The sequence below is a fragment of the Cetorhinus maximus genome, chromosome 23, assembly GCF_964194155.1.
Source record: "Cetorhinus maximus chromosome 23, sCetMax3.hap1.1, whole genome shotgun sequence".
In the NCBI taxonomy this organism is placed as follows: Eukaryota; Metazoa; Chordata; class Chondrichthyes; order Lamniformes; family Cetorhinidae; genus Cetorhinus; species Cetorhinus maximus.
The window spans coordinates 33,610,538-33,626,302 of record NC_135901.1 but is presented as its reverse complement, the minus strand read 5'-3'; the positions used below and the strand labels follow the sequence as shown (position 1 = coordinate 33,626,302).

Genomic DNA, 15,765 nt, shown 5'->3' with positions numbered 1-15,765 from the left:
AATGGGTCTTTTTCTGATTGGCAGGGTGTGGCGAGTCGTGTGCCGCAGAGATCAGTGCTGGGGCAGGTTGTCTGGAGAGGAAATGCTGGACAGGTAGGGCTTGTAACCACTGGAATTTAGAAGAATAAGAGGCGACTTAATTGAAACATTTAAGATCCTGAGGAGCCTTGACAGGGTGGATGTGCGGAGGATGTTTCCTCTTGTGGGATAAGTTAGAACTAGGGGTCACCCATTTAGGACAGAGATGAGGAAAACATTCTTTTCTGAGGGTTATGAGTCTTTGGAACTCTTCCTAACTTGCATGTTCATAATATTGTTTTGAAATCATTGGTCATCTGCGCTTCCAACAATCTTGTAGCCAGGTGACTTCCAGATCATTACCAGTCGCTGCATAAAAAATGTTCTTCACATTCCACAAATGCCTTAAACCTGCATCCCCCTCATCCTTTTGCCATCAGCTAATGGGAACAACCTTTCCTTGCCTACCTTATCTAAACCTATCAAAATCTCGTACATCTCCGTCAAATATCCCTGCAATCTCCTTGGCTCCAAGGAGAAGAACCCCAGCTGTTCCGATCTAACCTTGCAGGCAAATTCCCTCAGTCCTGGATCCATTCTGATAAATCTCTTCTGTGTGACCTCTCAAGTGTGGTGACAAGAGCTGTACTCTAGTTGTGTCCTAACCAGAGCTTTATAAAGGTTCAGCATAACTTCCCTGCTTTTGTACTCAATGCCTGTATTTACGTAGCCCAAGATTCCATATGCTTTGCTAACTACTCTCTCAATATGGTCTGACACCTTCGAAGATTATGAGGAGAATAGATAGAGTGGACAGGATAAAATTGTTTCCCTTGATGGAGAATTCTAGAACCAGGGGACATAGATTCAAGATAAATGGCAGAAGGTGTAGGGGGGACATGAGGAAGAACTTTTTTACGTAGAGGGTAATGTGTGTCTGGAATTCGCTGCCCAAGTTGGTGGTAGAGGCAGAAACTTTAAACTCTTTTAAGAAGTACCTGGATCTGCACCTAAAGTGCTGTAAGCTGCAGGGCTATGGGCCGGGTGCAGGAAGGTGGGAATAGAAAGGTCACCTGGGTGTCCTTGGGCTGGCATGGGCAAGATGGGCCGAATGGCCTCCTGTTCTGTAACTTTTCTATGGTTCTATTTGTGCACATGAACCCCGGGACCCTCTTGTTCCTGCACACTCCTCAGAAGTATGCCATTAACTATCAATTGCCACTCATCCCTTCTGACAAAACGCATCATCTCATGATGAGGGTTGTCCACCCTGGAATTTAGAAAGTTGAGGGGTGATTTGATCAAAGGTTTCAAGATATTGGAACTGACAGGGTAGGTGGAGAAGGAACTATTTGCACTAGTTGGGAAATCCTAGGATTAGGTGGCATAGTCTAAATATTAGAACCAGACCTTTCAGGAGTGAAGTTAAGAAACATGCCTACTCACAAAGGGCAGTAGAAGTTTGGAACTCTCTTCCACAAACAGCAGTTCATGCTATGTCAATGTGAATTTTAAATCTGATATTGACAGATCTTTGTTAACCAAAGGTATGAAAGGATCTGGGGCAAAGGTGGGTATATAGAGTTAGGTCACAGACCAGCCATGACCTCATTGCATGGTGGAACGAGCTTGAGGAGCTAAATGGCCAAATCCCAGAATCATCATAGAACCTCACTGAAACCTTATTGCGAAGGGAATTGAATACATAGAAAATAGGAGCAAGATTAGGCCATTCGGCCCTTCGAATCTGCGCCACCATTCAACGTGGTGATGGCTGATCCTCTATCTCAGTACAAAAGTAAGGGGATTATGCTTCAGTTATACAGGGCTTTGATGAGGCCACATCTAGAGTACTGCATACAGTATTGGTCTCCTTATTTAAGGAAGGGTGTAAATACGTTAGAAGCAGTTCAGAGAAGGTTTACTAGACTAAGACCTGGAATAGGTGGGTTGTCTTATGAGGAAAGGTTGGCAGGCTAGGCTTGTATCCGCTGGATTTGAGAAGAGTTAGCGTCGATTTGATTGAAGCTTTTAAGATCCTGAGGGTAGATGTGGAGAGGATGTTTCCTCTTGTGGGGGAATCTAGAACGAGGGGGTCATTGTTTAAAAATAATGGATCGCCCATTTAAGACAGAGATGAGGAGGCATTTTTTCTTTGGGGGCCGTGAGTCTTTGGAACTCTCTTCCTCAAAAGGCGGTGGAAGCAGAGTCTTTGAATATTTTGGAGACGGGGGGTAGATAGATTCTTGATAAGCAAGGGGGTGAAAGGTTATCGGGGGGGTTGGCGGGAATATGGAGTTGAGGCTACAATCAGATCAACCACGATCTTACTGAGTCACCGAGCAAGCTCGAGTGGCAGAGTGGCCTGCTCCTGCTCCTAGTTTGTGTGTTGCAGCACAGAAGGAGGCCATTCAACCCTTTGTGCTTGTGTTGTCTCTTTGAAAGAGTGTTTAGTGTAGTGTTTAGTCTCTCACATCCACATTCTGTTTGTAACCCTGTAAGTTCCTCAATCTCAAACCCCTGTCCATCTCCCTTTTAAAATTCCTGATAAAATCAGGTTCCAGCACCTTTTCGGGTAGAGTGACCCCCCCCCTCTCCCCACAGATCACCTGGGAACAAACCCCTCATCCCAGAAACTAGTCTAGCAAACCTCTGTTGCACTCTCTCTCGGCCATGTATGTCCTTCCTTAGGCAAGGAGACCTAGATTACTCCGGGTGAGGCCTCACCAATGCCTTGTGTAATGGTGGTCAGACTTCTTAGGAACATGGGAGCAGAAGTAGGCCATTCGGCCCCTCGAGCCTGCTCCACCATTTAACTGGATCATGGCTGATCTTCCACCTCAACGTCATCCTCCCACGCTATCCCTTGATGTCATTGGTATCTAGAAATCTATTTGACATCTGCTTTGAATATACTCAAAGACTGAACCTCCACAGCCCTCTTGCCCTTGTACTCCAAACCCTCTCTGATAAAGGCTACCGCACCATTTGCTGGCTGAACCTGCATTGTTAACTTTCTGTGATTCACATACGAGGACCTCTGCATGCAAACGTTTCCCAGTCTCTCCCCAGTCGAAAAGTACTCTGCTTTTCGATTTTTCCTACCAAAGTGGATAACTTCATACTTCACCACATTATTTTCTCCCTGCCATGCTCTTACCCACTCACCTGGCCTGAATATATGTCCTCCTCCCCGCTTACTTTCTCACTTGACTTCGTATCGTCAGCAAACCTGGATACATTGCGCTCACTCTCGTCACTTAAGCTATTAATATAGATTGTAAATTGCTGAAACCCAAGTGTTAACTCCTTGCAGTTCCCTGCTAGTTACAGCGTGCCAACCTGATAACGTCCCATTTATTCCGACTCTCTGCTTTCGGTCCTTGAACCAATCCTTGATCCATGCTAATATCTTCCCACCAATCACGAGGCCTAATTTTGCGCCATGACCTCTTGTGTGACACCTTATCAAATGCCTTTTGAAAATCCAAATGCTCTTCTGCTTCCCCCTTATCCATCTTACTGATTACATCGTGGAAAAACATACTTTCCCTTTCATAATTCCGCCTTGACTCTGCTTAATCAGTTAATGATTTTCTACGTGCCTCGTTACCACGTCCTGAATGATTCTAACTTTTGACCTCCTCCTGATGTTATGCCAAGTAGCCTGTAGTTCCCTATTTTCTCTGTTCCTTCTTTCTAGAACGCTGAGGTCATGTTTGCCGCTTCCAATCCTGGGAACTAGAATTCTGGATGATCAAAACCAATGCATCCACTATCTCTGCAGCTACCTCTTTTAAAATCCCCAGGATGCAGGCCGTCAGGTTCAGTGGACCTGTTGCCACTCAGTCCCGTTGATTTCTGCAGTATTATTTTTATGCGATGTGGGCATCGCTGGCTGGGCCAGCATTTATTGCCCATCCCTAATTGCCCTTGAGAAGGTGGTGGTGAGCTGCCTTCTTGAACCGCTGCAGTCCATGAGGTGTAGGTACACCTACAGTGCTATTAGGGAGGGAGTTCCAGGACTTTGACCCAGCGACAGTGAAGGAACAGCCAATATATTTCCAAGTCAGGATGGTGTGTGGCTTGGAGGGGAACTTCCAGGCGGTGGTGTTCCCATGTGCCTGTTGCCCTTGTGCTTCTAAGTGGTAGCGGTCGTGGGTTAGGAGGGATTGTGTAAGTTGCCTTGGTGAGTTCCTGCAGTGCATCTTGTAGATGGTACACACTGGCTGCCACTGTGCGTCGGTGGTGGAGGGAGTGAATGTTTGTGGATGGGGTGCCAATCAAGCTTTGTTCCCGGATGGTGTCGAGCTTCTTGAGTGTTGTGGGAGCTACGCTCATCCGGGCAAGTGGAGAGTGTTCCATCACACTCCTGATCTTGTGCCTTGTAGATGGTGAATGGGCTTTGGGGAGTCAGGAGGTGAGTTACTTGCTGCAGGATTCCCAGCCTCTGACCTGCTCTTGTAGCCGCAGTATTTATCTGGCTAGTCCAGTTCAGTTTCTGGTCAATGGTAACCGCCAGGATGTTGATAGTGGGGGATTCAGCAATGGTAATGCCATCGAATATCAAGGGGTGATGGTTGGAATCTCTCTTACTGGAGATGGCCATTGCCTGACACTTGTGTGGCGCGAATGTTACTCAATGTTTACTTATACTTTTATGTTTCTCACCCTCGCTAGAGCCTCTGTTCCCCATTATTTCCGGAACGATTTTTGTGTCTTGTACCATGAAGACAGAAATAAAGTATTTGTTTGATGTCTCTGCCATTTCTTTACTCTCCATTATAATTTCACCAGTCCCTGTGAGGGAGGAAAGTGGCGGCAAACGCAGGACTCTTTCCAGGGAGGCAGGCGCCAGCAGGAGTCGGGCCCGCCGTCCTTGGAAAGAGCCCAGAGGCAGCCTCGGGTGCTGCCGATCCCAAGGGCGGGCTGGTGAAAAGGCCCTCCTCAGCGCTTTGGGATTTCACCCCAGTTGTAATCATGACAGCAAAACAAAGAAGAGCCCCCCTTGCCATGATCCCTCACGGCCTCCCTGCACCCCTCCATGCCACCTCATACCTCTCCACCCGTTTCCCCCACCACCCCAACCACCCCATTGCCCCTCACACCCCCTCCCAACCACCCATGGTGCCTTGTGCCCTCCATGCCATGCTATGCCAATTCACCCACTATACACTCAGTACAGAACCAATTAATCCCATAGTAACAACCCTGACTGCCCTGCACTCACGGCTACAGGAATGTTTGCAATTCGTTTTTATACCTCTTGCTGGTCAACTCTCATATTTTCTATTCTATTCCCTGATCGTTCTCGTGGTCCTCCTTTTGCTGAATTCTGGGATCCTTCCAATCTACAGGCTTACTGCTCTTTTTGGTAACATTATAAGGCTCTTCCTTGATCTACTACTATCTTTAACTCTACCTATTAGCCAGGATTGTTCTGTTCAATATTTGTGCTTTAAACGAATTGTACATTCATTGCAAATTATGTATGGATTCTTTAATGTTTGCCTTTACTTGCCTAATTTTCAGTGAAGTTGCAATCCAATTTAGCCAACTCGCTCCCCTCCCTCTCCCCTTCACCACCTATTTAGTTTGCTTTATTTAGATTTAAGACCCTAGTTTTGGACTTAACTATATCACTCTCAAATTCAATATAAAATTCCGTCATATGGTCATCTTCCCTAGAGCCCTGTCACTAGAAGGTCATTAATCATGAATTAATCCTTGGTCATTAATCATGAATTAATCCTTTCTCACTTCTCAATACTAGATCCAAAATACCGTTTTCCCTAGTTAGGTCCTCGACATACTGATCGAGAACACCACCTTTTTATTATTCATTCATGGAATGTGGGTGTCGTTGGCTAGGCCAGAATTTATTGCCCATCCCTAATTGCCCCTTGAGAAGGTGGTGGTGAGCTGAGGGTTGTGGGTTCACGTCCCACTCCCGGAAACCAAGAACTGTGATTGTACTCGAAAAGAGTTGCAATCTGTGACTGTTGATAACTCGAAAGAGTTTGAAGTGCTGAAGTCCATTTGGTGTACCCGCAGTGCTGTTAGGGAGGGAGTACCAGGATTTAGACCCAGTGACAGTGAAGGAACGGCCGATATATTTCCAAATCAGGCTGGTGAGTGACTTGGAGGAGAACTTCCAGGTGGTGGTGTTCCCATTTATCTGCTGCCCTTGTCCTTGTAGATGGTAGAGGTAATGGGTTTCGAAGGTGCTGTCTGAGGAGCCTTGGTGAAGTCCTGCCGTGCATCTGGTAGATGGTACACACTGCCACCGTTGTGCGTTGTCGGTAGAGGGAGTGAGTGTTTGTGGATGAGGTGCCAATCGAGCGGGCTGCTTTGTCTTGGGTGGTGTCGAGCTTCTTCAGTGTTGTTGGAGCTGCACTCATCCAGGCAAGTGGGGAGTATTCCATCACACTCCTGATTTGTGCCTTGCAGATTGTGGACAAGGATTTGAGGAGTCAGGAGGTGAGTTACTCACCACAGGATCCCTGGCCTCTGACCTGCTCTTGTACCCACAGTTTTCTGAACTAAGATCCTTTCTCTAGACTGTCTTTAGCCCATCCTATATTAATAGGGCCATTTTCCATTCTGTTCCATTTTGACTTCTAAAAGGTAAGCATCCTCGAGTATTTAGTTCCCAGTCACTTTGCATCTACATCTCCACAATGGTTATTCAATCAAATCTATTAATTTCTATCTGTGCTATTAATTCATCCAATTTGTTGTTACTGCTTAGTGCATTCTGATGTAGTGCCTTTAGTTTTGTCTTTTTTCTAAATATCCCTGGCATCACCTTAGTCACTAATGCCCTATTCCCTTGCTAGACTCACTCTCTCTTCCTGACTCACACACTCTTCCTAACCTACTCTGCTTACTTTTTACCTGAAGCGCTGCTTTGCTCTAGAGCCTTGACATTTACCTTTGTTGCTTTTGACTTTACCCTTTCCTGAATCCTCCTCCCCACCTCCCCCTTGGATATTCTGGGCCATAGGTTTTTAAGCAGCTTCACCCACTCCCAGGCTGCAGGTGATGTTTGCAGCCTGGAGGAGCCCACGGGCCTTGTATATATTCAGGGTGAGAGGATGCAGCCCCTGTATAGTTACCTGAAGGGGCTGTTCCTCAAAGTTTGATGACGCTTCAGTCCCACGTTCCTAACCTTTGTCTGCATAGTGTGGAGGGGAGTGGGTGGGGCTAAGTCAGAGGATCTTCTCCTGGACTTGCTCTTGGTTAAAACAGCAATTTGTAGACCCAGGATGGGTGGCACACATGGGGGTGGTCACACTGGCTGCCGACCTGTCTTCCGTGGTCTTGCCCATGCCCGGGTGGCCCTGGAGAGGGGGAATGTGGTGTCCATCGGTACCCCAACCGGTGAGCACTTCAGGGTACATAGAGTCTCATAGACACTGGAAACAATGCTCTGGTTTAGTTAGGAAGGTTCCCTTTGCTTTTGTTGGGACTTTGTTGCTGATTTTGGCTCTTTTTACTTTGAGCCATATGTTTGGGGGAACAAGAGAGGAAAGAATGACTTGTCTGCTCTGAATTTCTATCCTGCACTGACACTGGTGACTTTTGTAAACTCCTTTTACAGGGGATTAGAAGGGGAGGGTTTGCGGACAGAAAACTCAAACCGAACATCATGTCAAGATCTGACAGAGTCACTCGATTCATCAGGACCTGAATATCATCGGTCTTTGAATGTGGAAGGAGAAATTTTTGTCTGTTCTGTCTGTGGGAAAAGATTTCAAACATCAGTGTGACTGGAAAAGCACCGAGTCACGCACACGCCCGAGTGAGGAAGAGCTTTAATCAGTCTCAAAGCCTGAAAAAACACCATTCTCAGCCGGGAGAAACTGTACGCGTGTTGTGGACGAGGCTTCAACGGATCATCCAACCTGGAGAAACACCAGGACACCCGCACCGTGGAGAAACCGTGGAAATGTCCGGACTGTGGGAAGGGATTCAGTTACCCCTCTGAGCTGGAAATTCATCAGCGCACTCACACTGGGGAAAGACCGTTCACTTGCTCTGTCTGCGGGAAGGGGTTCACTCACTCTTCCCATGTTGCGACACACCAACGTGTTCACTCCGATAGCAAACCTTTTAACTGCTGTGACTGTGAGAAGCGCTTCAAAAGCAAAAAGGACCTGGTAACACACCAGTATACTCACACCGGCGAGCGGCCATTCACTTGCTCTGTGTGTGGGAAGGGATTCACACGTTCATCCACCCTGGTGAAACACCAGCGAGTTCACACTGGGGAGAGGCCGTTCACCTGCTCTGTATGTGGTAAAGGATTTAGTAATTCATCGAACCTCCTGACACACCAGCAGGTTCACACTGGGGACAGGCCGTTTATCTGTTCCATATGTGGGAAGGGGTTCACCCGTCTATCCCACCTACAGACACATCAGCGAGTTCACACCGGGGAGAAGCCATTCACCTGCCCTGAGTGTGGGAAGGGATTCACTCAGTCATCCAACTTGCTAACGCACCAGCGAGTTCACAAGTGACTGCAAGGGATTGTATTCTGCTGTTATTACTGCTGTTAGTTTTGGGGGTTTGAGATATAAAACCTTTTTACTTAAAAAACCTAAGTTCTGAACTTTTAATTTATAACAGTGGAGTCCCCAGTTGTGCCTGACCTAACAAGGTATAAATAACTAATATTTATAAATCAAATAGAATTTATTAAGCAAGAAGTTACATATATTCAACAAAAGCGGTGAAGACAACATGGAAGTTTCTTATCCTTCAAAGCCCTAGGATTCCTTGAGTGATGCCAGCACAGACGAATCCTTTCTTCTTCTCTCTCTGAAATAATGTCGAACTGTGTCTCAGAAGAATCATGCCACAGAAGCGATGGTACAAACTGTGCCAACAAAGGCTCTGATTTTCCAACTTTTATTCCTCATTCTGACTGTCTCCCTTCCTTATTAGGAAATAGTCCAAATTGACCTCTTTCGTTGCCTTAGGGAGAAGGCCATCTGGTGTCACCCCATCTCTGTAACTAGAGTCATGTAGGCTGAGACAAATATCCATCTCTTATTCCCTGGGCCCCCCACCCCAAGAATTGCATTCCATTGTGAACAAATGTCGAATCCTTGGAGAGACAGAGCAGTTGTACAAACAATGTTACATCCTCTTATCAATTGTTTATCATAGTTTGTGTTATTCATATAAACATACTACCCTATTTTTCACTGACACTAGGACAATTAAGAGCAATAATTCCTACAATAATGTCGGGAAAGGAATGTCTTTTTAAAATATAGGTGTTCTGTCCTACAGATATGGTTCATTGATTAAGGCATCAGCAGACCTATGTCTGATTCAAAGACTTGGTGGTCCTTGTTTAAAGATAAGGTGTCATACTAAGTTCAAGCTGCTGAGTTGAAACCTTTTGCTTCTTTCTTTAAAGCTGACAAAGAAGCCTTGAACTGCACATAGTGTAACTAAAATGGACTAAACCCAGACTTTTTTGGCATCTTTAGGATCTTTTTGGTCATCAAGACCAGTTTCTCTCAAGCAGCTGCCTATACTGCTAGTACAAATTAAAAAATGAACTGCTTAAAAAGGTAGCTAAGGCAAACTCCTAAAATGTAAACCCGCGACCTCTACCAGCTAGAAGGACAAGGGCAGCAGACGCAGAGTAACACCACCCAGCTGCAACTTCCCCTCCAAGCTACTCACCATCCTGACTTGGAAACATATCGACCGTTCCTTCACTGGAACTCACTTCCCAACAGCACCGTGGGTGTACCTACACCACATGGACTGCAGCGATTCAAGAAAGCAGCTCACCACCACCTTCTTAAGGGCAATTAGGGATGGGCTGGTCCAGCCAGCGACGCCTGTATCCCATGGACGAGTAAGAAAAAAACTCTAAAAATTAGTAGTATTATCAAATCTTACACTGTTTTAATCGCATGTAAGACTGAACCATGTGTATTCTGAAGGTCAAGAGTTTGTATCCGATGTTAATCACTGCCCCCCAACTGGGTTGGAATTTAATAATCTGGATAAACGTGAAATAAATAAGCTATGTTTTGTTTTGAACACATTGTTGTAGATTTTTGTCTTTCCCGCCTGAGTGTTTAACATTACCTGGCTGGAGCTCAGAAAGGACAATCTCGGGGGGAGAGTCCTACGGCAGGAACAGAACTTCAACTTGGACACAGACCTTCAGGGTCATGCTGGGAGGGACAAACGGCACTTTGGCCTTTCTCATCTTTCTTCACTGACAGCAAAGTCCCCGTGTGAATTAACCCTGAGGTGTGTAAGAAATGGTGTGCCAGCTACCCTCTTTCATGGTTCAGAACTCCGAGACATGGAACAGAAAGGTCCCTTACAGCGATGTTTAGAGTCAGGAAGGGCACTGGTGAATGTGCAGTCAAATCAGAGTTCGGTGTAAAACTGTGATCTGTTCCTGACTGAAAGTGAAATGGCAGGTTTAAGTTTTCACTCTGAAAGTGACTGCGATAAATATTCTACAAAGCTTTCACGTGTTTGTGTGGTAGTTCTAATCGACAATTTTAAAACAAACCTTTTGAAAAACAAATTGGCTAAAGCCTGCATTAAAATAAGAGCTGGAGGAGTTCAGAGGACCCTGTTAACTGCTGGTATAAGCATGCAGCAAACATTTGATCTCAAAGGACAGGACGGTAGCCTAGTGGTTATGTTACTGGATGAGTAAGCGAGAGGCTGGACTGACAATCAGTGGACCTGAGTTCATATTCTAACACAGAAGTTGGAGAAGTTGAATTCACTTCATTAAATAAATCTGGAATTAAATGCTGGCATTGGTGAGCATGAAATCACGGGATAGTTGTAGGTGTTCAACTGGTTCACTGCCATCCTTCAGGAGATGTGGGGTGAGGGTGGCGGAGTGGTAGTGACTCTTAAAAAGAACATACATTGTGCATCCTTTCAGATCATTAATCTGTTTCTGTTCATAGATTCTAATCTTATCCTCAATATGACCTCCCAGGACCTGCTTCTATTGCAAATTCTTAGTTCTAATGTGTCTAATTGTCTTTACCATTGAGAAATGTTTCATAAAGTTATTACAATTATTCTGGTCTGTCCTGCCTGGCCTCCCTCTGTCTACGTTCCCCACCTCAGGAAGATTCTTCCTTATGTCGCTTCAAAGCTTATTTTTTGGCCAACGCAAACATTTCCATCATATTCTTTCTCCTCGTAACCCGTCTTCGAATTTCCTTTGTCAAGCAGGCTGTCGATATGAGGTGAACCATCCTCGTCCGTAATACCCAAAGGAAAGGAAAAGCTGTAATTGTCCAGGGAATGTTGTTCTGTATTTTATAATATGGCTGGAATCGTCCCAGATTTGCACAAAGTGCGGTAACGGGTGCGCCAAAAGCCGTTTTACCCGCCAGCCACAAAAGCGGGTTTTCTTGCCTTATCGCCCCATCGCCATGCCGTTAATTCTGTAGCCACAGGAAACACACCGTCTCTCTCTTGTGGGTGGCCTCTGATTTGCCCACCACATTGCTACCTCACCACTTGCTCATGCAGGGCACCATGTTTAGAGTGCAGCCACGTGCACACTTCTCAGTGATTCCCAGCCCAGGACTGCTCTGGTGAAGTCACGGCCCCAAAAACCAAGAAGGGTGCAGCACCCCCGCCCCCACGATTCAGTGACGCATCCCCCAGGACGCCTTCTGGATGCCGCGGAGGGCCGTTGCGATGTCCCCAACCCTGGCTCTGGCTGCAGGAGGCCCATCAGCTTCACCACTCCGGCTTGGGAAGCGGTGACAGGGGTGGCCAGCGTCAATGCTGCACACAAGAGGTCGGCCATCCAGTGCAGAAAATGGATGAATGATCTCATTCGTGCCGCCAAGGTAAGGCAACCATCTTATCACCCTAAGCTCACACACTCAATGAGGCCACCACACATTCGCTGGCATCTCACTCACTGCCAGCTCAAGGGACATCACCGCTCACTCTCTCACACACACACACACTCACATCTCCACCTGGCCTCATCTGGTCTGGAGATTGCCTCCTCAGCCCTCATCACCCTGAGGCCACTTGCACATATCAACATGCGCTCCCATACACACACCGTGGGATACACCCCCTTCTCCAGTACAGCCCTCACCCTGCAACCTCTTTCCTTGCCTGAGGCCACTTCTCCCCCTTCCCCAAGTAAGCCCTAGCCCTTTCCATCCATTGGAAAGCCACCCCCACCTTATGGTTGGTCTGGTAGGTAGAGACCTGTCCTTGAGCCCCACCCCCCTAAAAGTGATGTGGCACTGCCCGCCAAACCTGGTGCTGATGACCATGAGTGCTGCCCGAAGCAAGGGAGGCAAACAAAGCTCGAAGACCCCAGCGAAGTGTAGTTCGTCAGATGCACGTCGCTTATGTACAGTAGTGAAATTGCTGCTGGCGTGCCCGGTTGGTCCAGCGCCCGGGGTGGGGGGTGTGGAGGGGGATGATTCCGGCGAGCAGAGCTTGTGATGAGATGCTAAAGTGTTGAAATTAGGCTCCCGATCTGCAGCAGTGGGAAACTTAGCCTGCTGTTGATGGGCGGAGTGGACGTCGCAAACTGGGTTTCACGACGGTGAGAAACCGATTTTTGGCCGTCTCGCCATATTGCCCCTCCCTGCCTGGCGCCAAGAGGGCCGGAAAACTCCAGCCCCTGTCCCACCCAGACTGATCAGCCAGGGTGGCAACAGGCTGTTCAATGTTGTTGTTTTTATTTTGTTGCCACTGTCCCAGACATTGTGATGACCAAAGCTATTCGCAGTCACTGGAGGATCATGGCTCCCTGAATTTCTGTAACCTTGTGGGCTTTATGGACACCAACGATTTAGTGGGGATGCAATGGTGTAGTGGTATTGTTGCTGGATTAGTAATCCAGAGATGATTAATAGTATTCCAGGGATCTGGGTTCAAATCCTGCAGTGGCAGGTGGTGGAATTTGGATGCAATAAAAAATCTGAAATTAAAGGTCTAATGATAACCATTGTTGTTTGTTGTAAAAACCCATCTTGGTTCACTAATGTCCTTTAGGGAAGGAAATCTGCCTGTCTGGCCTACATGTGACTCCAGACAATGTGGTTGTCCCTCTGAACAAGGGCAGTTAGGGATGGGCAATAAATGCTGGCCTAGCCAGCCCACATCTCATGAATGAAAAAAAAAATCCCCAGTATTAGATTGATTGAGATTGCCCACCCAATGGGACAGAATGTGTCCCTGTTTACTTGTGTTTATTGGGTGCAGATGTGTGTTTCTGTGTGCGCGCTGCTTCCCCTTAGCTGTAACACATACATTCTTTGAGCAGACAAAATTGATCCTCTGTGAATCCAATCAAGTGATTTGAATGGTACAGTTAGAAAATTCTTCATCCAGTGTGAAACCACAGCTGGCTGCGTGCTGTGTAAACCCGACATCTATACAACCACAGTCCCACTTCTGCTGGAGCGCCAGGAAGTGTCTGCTGCTTCCCTTCTTTTCCCCTCGCTACTATTCTTATAGAACGTGTCCCCTCCACACATCCTACATGAGATTGTCTTTGAGGTCAGTTGTTTCTTTACAGCCTGTAGTTCTGAATGATGGCAATATTGACCTTCTCCCTAACCCTGTCCTAAGCTCTGATTTAATTTTTCTTTTTCTCAATTTCCCTTTCACCCTTTGGAGGGCAAAACTGCACCATTCCTGAAGACACTGCAATATCAGGTTGATAACAAAACAAAAACAGAATTACCTGGAAAAACTCAGCAGGTCTGGCAGCATCAGCGGAGAAGAAAAGAGTTGACGTTTCGAGTCCTCATTACCCTTCAGCAGAACTGAGTATAGTTAGGAGAGGGGTGAAATATAAGCTGGTTTAAGGTGGGGAGGGGGGAGGGGGGGAGAGAAGTTGGGGGGGGGGGGCTGTGGTTGTAGGGACAAGCAAGCAGTGATAGGAGCAGATAATCAAAAGATGTCACAGACAAAAGGAACAAAGGGATGTTGAAGGTGGTGATATTATCTAAGAAAATGTGCTAATTAAGAATGGATGGCAGGACACTCAAGTTCCAGCTCTAGTGGGGGGTGGGGTGGAAAGGCTGACAAGGTATTACAGTTGTAGATTTAAAAATAATGGAAATAGGTGGGAAAAGAAAAATCTATATAAATTATTGAAAAAAACAAAAGGGAGGGGGAAGAAACGCCCATGCCCATGCAGAAGATGCAACACCTGCCCCTTCACTTCCTCTGTCCTCACCGTCCAAGGGCCCAAACACTCCTTTCAAGTGAAGCAGCATTTCACTTGCATTTCCCCTAACTTAGTCTACTGCATTTGTTGCTCCCAATGTGGTCTCCTCTACATTGGAGAGACTAAACGCAAACTGGGCGACCGCTTTGCGCAACACCTGCGGTCTGTCTGCGAGAAAGACCCAAACCTCCCTGTCGCTTGCCATTTTAACACTCCACCCTGCTCTCTTGCCCACATGTCTGTCCTTGGCTTGCTGCATTGTTCCAGTGAAGCCCAACGCAAACTGGAGGAACAGCACCTCATCTTCCGACTAGGCACTTTACAGCCTTCCGGGCTGAATATTCAATTCAACAACTTTAGATCTTAAACTCCCTCCCCCGTTTTTTTCCCCCTCCCTTTTGTTTTTTTCAATAATTTATATAGATTTTTCTTTTCCCACCTATTTCCATTATTTTTAAATCTACAACTGTAATACTTTGTCAGCCTTTCCACCCCACCCCCACTAGAGCTGTATATTGAGTGTCTTGCCATCCATTCTTAATTAGCACTTTTCATAGATAATATCACCACCTTCAACACCCCTTTGTTCCTTTTGTCTGTGAAATATTTTGATTATCTGCTCCTATCACTGCTTGCTTGTCCCTACAACCACCCCCCCACCCCCCCACCTTAAACCAGCTTATATTTCACCCCTCTCCTAACTATACTCAGTTCTGCTGAAGGGTCATGTGGACTTGAAACGTCAACTCTTTTCTTCTCCGCCGATGCTGCCAGACCTGCTGAGTTTTTCCAGGTAATTCTGTTTTGGATTTCCAGCATCCGCAGTAGTTTTTTGTTTTTATATCAGGTTGATGCTTGGAGTAGAATGGGCAAGCCCCTATTCCAACTCCCTGTCCTAAAAATCAATTTAATATTTTGCCCCCAGATAGGGGACATATCAGACATTAAACTGATAAGAACAGAAACTTTTTTTGAAAAATATACTTTATTAATAAAATATCTGGAAAAACATTACAAACTATTTCAAAATCACCATCACAAAAGTACAGTCAGATTCAACTTTTACACATGGATCACGAGGTGTATCAATACAATCAATGAATATTACAATCATTTCAGTATGGTCAATGCAGACAATGGTATTGGAGTTATCAACATACATCATGTTGCACTCTGAGGTGTTTCAATACAATTATAATACAATTAGTATTCAATGCATGCATTCATTTTAACCCTGTTTTGTTTTGCCACAATATACTTTATTCATAAAATACCCTGTCCTAAGTCTTCTGCTGTTTCATTGACTGAAAGCAGGGACTCTCCTTTGTTCCAGTGGTGACATTCCCTGTCTGCTCAGCTATTCTTTTAGGTCAGCCCTTGAATTGTTTGTGTAAACATGTTGCCACATTTCATGAACAAATGTTGAAATGTCTGCTCCACACCCAAAGGGTGTTTAAAGCCACAAACAGAAAGGTCCAGTTCTCCCCTGGACTTGGGGGTGGTGGGGGGGGTGGGGG

At 46.1% G+C, this 15,765-nt stretch overlaps 2 protein-coding genes and 1 pseudogene across 3 annotated transcripts in view; 2 read left to right on the top strand and 1 right to left on the bottom strand.

Moving 5' to 3' along the window:
- LOC144697491 (uncharacterized) overlaps nucleotides 1-15,765 on the top strand; it is a 1,380,819-nt gene that overhangs the window by 1,305,982 nt on the left and 59,072 nt on the right. The gene's annotated exons all lie outside the window — the stretch shown is intronic.
- LOC144697559 (uncharacterized) overlaps nucleotides 1-15,765 on the top strand; it is a 36,424-nt gene that overhangs the window by 5,146 nt on the left and 15,513 nt on the right. The window contains exons 2-3 of one of the 2 annotated variants that reach the window (XR_013580386.1): nucleotides 7,622-9,534; nucleotides 9,618-10,082. The exons of the other annotated variant lie outside the window; for it this stretch is intronic. The gene's annotated coding sequence lies outside the window, so the exon portion shown is untranslated. Of the gene's footprint in view, nucleotides 1-7,621; nucleotides 9,535-9,617; nucleotides 10,083-15,765 lie in introns of those variants that run through there. 2 annotated transcript variants of the gene reach the window in all.
- On the bottom strand, nucleotides 15,057-15,230 carry LOC144698591 (U2 spliceosomal RNA; annotated as a pseudogene).